General features: G+C 41.3%; 1 long non-coding RNA gene across 1 annotated transcript; it reads left to right on the top strand.

The window, feature by feature from the left end:
• The first annotated feature begins 456 nt into the window (after nucleotides 1-456).
• LOC133728862 (uncharacterized) lies at nucleotides 457-2,613 on the top strand. Its single transcript, XR_009856074.1, has 4 exons — nucleotides 457-534; nucleotides 622-673; nucleotides 1,140-1,200; nucleotides 2,376-2,613. It is a non-coding gene; the product is annotated as an uncharacterized LOC133728862 (long non-coding RNA).
• Nucleotides 2,614-3,737: the final 1,124 nt, after the last annotated feature.

Consider the following 3,737-nt stretch of genomic DNA (forward strand, 5'->3'; position numbering starts at 1 on the left):
GAGAGGAAACGCATTTGAGGTCACCGTCTCTGTTGAATGCCCCACACTGGCTGCATAATTAATGTGTTTCCTCCCGCACGCTTGGTCCAAAGTTTGGATTTCCATCCTCAACTTTATCTTGGTTGGGCACTTTGGGTGAAAAAGGAACTATTTGAAGCTGTCTTTGTGGTGGGGGGACCTCTCCCTTTTCATTTCCAAGCCTGATGTACAAAGCCCTGATGAGGTTATTTTTGGCCCTCTTTTCTTTTTCCAGATCTTTAATCCTCTCATCGGCAACCTTTAGCTTGGCCCATAATTGTGGAAGTTATAAGCGAAATATTAAAGTTACTGTTCATATAGTAAGTTTCTATAAATAGCCGAGTTACTGTGGTAAGTTTCCATTTTCGGAAACTTACCGAGCCCTCTCCCTTCTCTCTCCTCGACCCTCTCTTCCTCTCCGACCTCTTCACCTTCTGCCGGTCACTGTAGCAGTTTTGAGTCAACGCCGATATTTTCCGATTCCGGCAGTCTCCGGCCACCAAACTGGCATCGAAGGTTCGGTTTTTGACATAGATCATTTCCCCTAAGGTCTTTCATTTCAATTTGCAGTGTAGAGGTCGAATTAACAATTTCAATTTCTAGGGTTCTTGGAATTTCTGGAAATTTTTCAGCGGCCAAATTGGAGCTCTTCCAGGTAAAATTGGAACTTGTTGTAGTTGAGAAAGAGGTTGGGTTTGTTGAGTAGATGGTGCTGCCAAATTTTGGTGGCCATCGGAGGTGGTTGCCGGTGGCGCGTGGGGCCCACGCGCTGCCACTGTTGGTGGCGCGTGGAGGCGTGTAGGGCAGTGTTTTAATTTCAGTTTTTAGCCCATTAAATTGTAGAATTGTTGTAGAGCTTGTATGTGAAGTTTGGTGAATTTTGGAGGGGTTTGGAATTATTTGTGAATTTCCGAAGTTTGAAGTTTTGTGATTGAATTGTGGGAAATCCGGCCGTCGGATTTCCCTCGTTTTCGTTGTGGGATATATAAATTGAGGAATTGGTGTTGTGGAAGAGATTTGGATTGAATTTGAGAAGTAATGGAGATAGGGATTTTCGGGTTTCGTTCAGGTTCGTAATTATTTTATCAGATTGTCGTTTACGGAAATATAATTGTGTACAGGGCAATGCCGCGAGCTACGGTTAAATGAAGGAACTCGTTTGCGTGGTCGCCCAATAGTACTGTGAGTGGACTTTTGTTTTAAAAAATGATGCATGCATTTAATTCTTGAATTAGTGCTCTATTTAATTATCATATTATCTTCTGAGCATAGGATTGTTTAAAATTTTGATTTATCTCGCGGAATTACTTTTATTGACGATTTTCATGAAGTGATTATAAATTATTCCGGTTGTGATTTTCGGATATTAATTTTGTATACTCGGATTTGAAATTATGATTTATGTTGTTTTTCAATAAATTATTTTCCAGGGTATTTTCCAAAATGGAATATTAGGTCATTATTGAACTTCCTTGCTTATTCATTATTGACCCGAGAATATTTTGGCGTGTGGGACACGCCGTTGATTTATTGATTTTTCCTATTTATTTATCGACTTTCGATTTTGGCATTGGGAATGCCTTGATGATGATTTTAGAATTTGTTTTGTTTCGGTTTACGGGGATTACGATTTATTATTATTTCTCGCCTTTTGCTATTGATTTGGAGATACTTTTGGCGTGTGGGACACGTCGTTGGAAATTCTTTTACGAGAGATGGGGGAAGCCTTATGTATTTTGGATTTACTGGATTTTCGGTTATGTTTCCCTGTGCCATACTGAGGGGTGATTTTATCATGCTAGCATTGATTTTCTGCCTTTGTGGCGCGGTGATGGGATCACCGTAGCCCTTCCGCCTTTGTGGCGCAGGTTACTGTCTCTGTGACAGTAATTCTGTAGCCCAGTATCCTATCGCTACACTTAGTGGCGTAAGGGTATATTACGGGAGTTATGGGAGTTCTTTAGCCTGGGAGGCTATCACCCAACCAAGCCTGAGTGGCTTATTCGTATGGCTATCATCTTCCCCTACTTATACTATTTTTGACTAGCGGGGACTAGTATGAGTTTCCTTAACCAGCGAGGCTGGACTTATATTTTCGAGTATTGAAATTTCAATCTTTTACTCTGTTGTTGTGACTAGCGGGGCTAGTCGGTTTTCTGGAGTTCAACGTTTTTCGGATTATTTTCTTAAGTGTTTTATAAATGTTGCATGAATCCGGATTTTATATATATCGAAAAATGTGGGAAAGTATGAAGTTTTATTTTGTTTTATTCATATTAAATTATTTATTTTTATCCACTCACGCGTTAGTGTTTTTCAATTACTTTCCCCTGGGCCCTTCGGTTTCAAATGCCCAGTTTGCAGGCGAAATTAGTTGAGGTCGGGCGTACATTGGAGTTGAGGCATAGTCAACAGCATGGCTTCCGCGGTTGCCTTTGAGTTAGGTTGTCCTTATTTACCTTTCTATTAGAATTGCTCTGATTACCTATGGGATTTATGTTTTTCAAGTTGAGGTTTGTGTTTTGTGAATTGGAGATTGGTGTTGAGTTGGGGAGCAGGGTGGCTCCAGAAGTATAAGGATGATTTGATTTAGAAGTGTAAATGCTTTCTACAGGTTTTGGGTAGCCCATTTTAGGGGAAGTTCCGCCAAATTTTTGGTAGAATTTCTTCTAAGGTGGGCCCGCAGGGCCACTTCGGATTTCAGGGTGAAATCCGGGGTGGGTCCTGTCAATAATTCTCTGTTCTACGCATTCAGTTCATCGTTTTCTTTGGCAAGCCTTCCTAGCTTTGCCTCCACTTCCTTCGTGGGCTTTGTCTCACCAACGGCTGCCACCATCTCACTGATCAGTTCTTTGATATTCTCGGTTAGCCTTTCATTTTGTTCTTGTTCTGCTTGGCTTGCTTGTGGCACCTGCAAATAATACAACCAAAACCTGTAAGTAATTGGGCCCTAATAATGTGTTACTGGGGGTCAATAATAATATTATTGGCCCCCAGTAGACCACCATAGAAGCACCCACTACATAGATTTACAAGCCAATTTCACATCAAAGGCCTAATTTAAGTTATAACAGAACCAGTGAACCACATTATTGGGGGCCAATAATGTTTCTATTGCCCCCCAATAACTGGTAGTAGACAAGCTCAGTTAAGTTACTCACCCAATTGTCAAAGGTTGGTGTGTCCTGCACCTCATCACCTAGGTCGAGGTCTTCCAGTCCTATATTCGCAGACCACGGTCCAGCTTTTATTAGATCCTGTTACAGTCAAAATGTCAGATCGATGTAATAATGAGATATGTAAATGCATGTAAAGTTATCGTGTTTTGCTTACCACGGCCAGGTTCTCATTCCTGTACAGCTGCTCCAAGTTAAATATTTCCTTTATCGACCATCAGATGAATCTTGGAGTTTCATGCTGCTTTCCAGGTATCTAGGTCTTCGCCTTGGTCTTCTCAAGAAACCAGTAGTAGATGAGAAGAAGACATCCATTCATTGTAGCTGGACTGTTTTTCCTATACTTTTGGAGCCCTTCCATGAGGAAGTCCAAAATAAGCCTTGGCCAATTGTACATGTTTATGGTCCCAATTCGTTCACATACGGCGACCATATTCCATGTGATCTGAGCTCCGGTTCTGCTGAAGAAGAATGTGCTGAAGAGATAGGTTATTGTACTTACATAAGCATTTGCCAAGCATAATTAGCTAGAATGAGCCACGC

The sequence above is a fragment of the Rosa rugosa genome, chromosome 2, assembly GCF_958449725.1.
Source record: "Rosa rugosa chromosome 2, drRosRugo1.1, whole genome shotgun sequence".
Classification (NCBI taxonomy): domain Eukaryota; kingdom Viridiplantae; phylum Streptophyta; class Magnoliopsida; order Rosales; family Rosaceae; genus Rosa; species Rosa rugosa.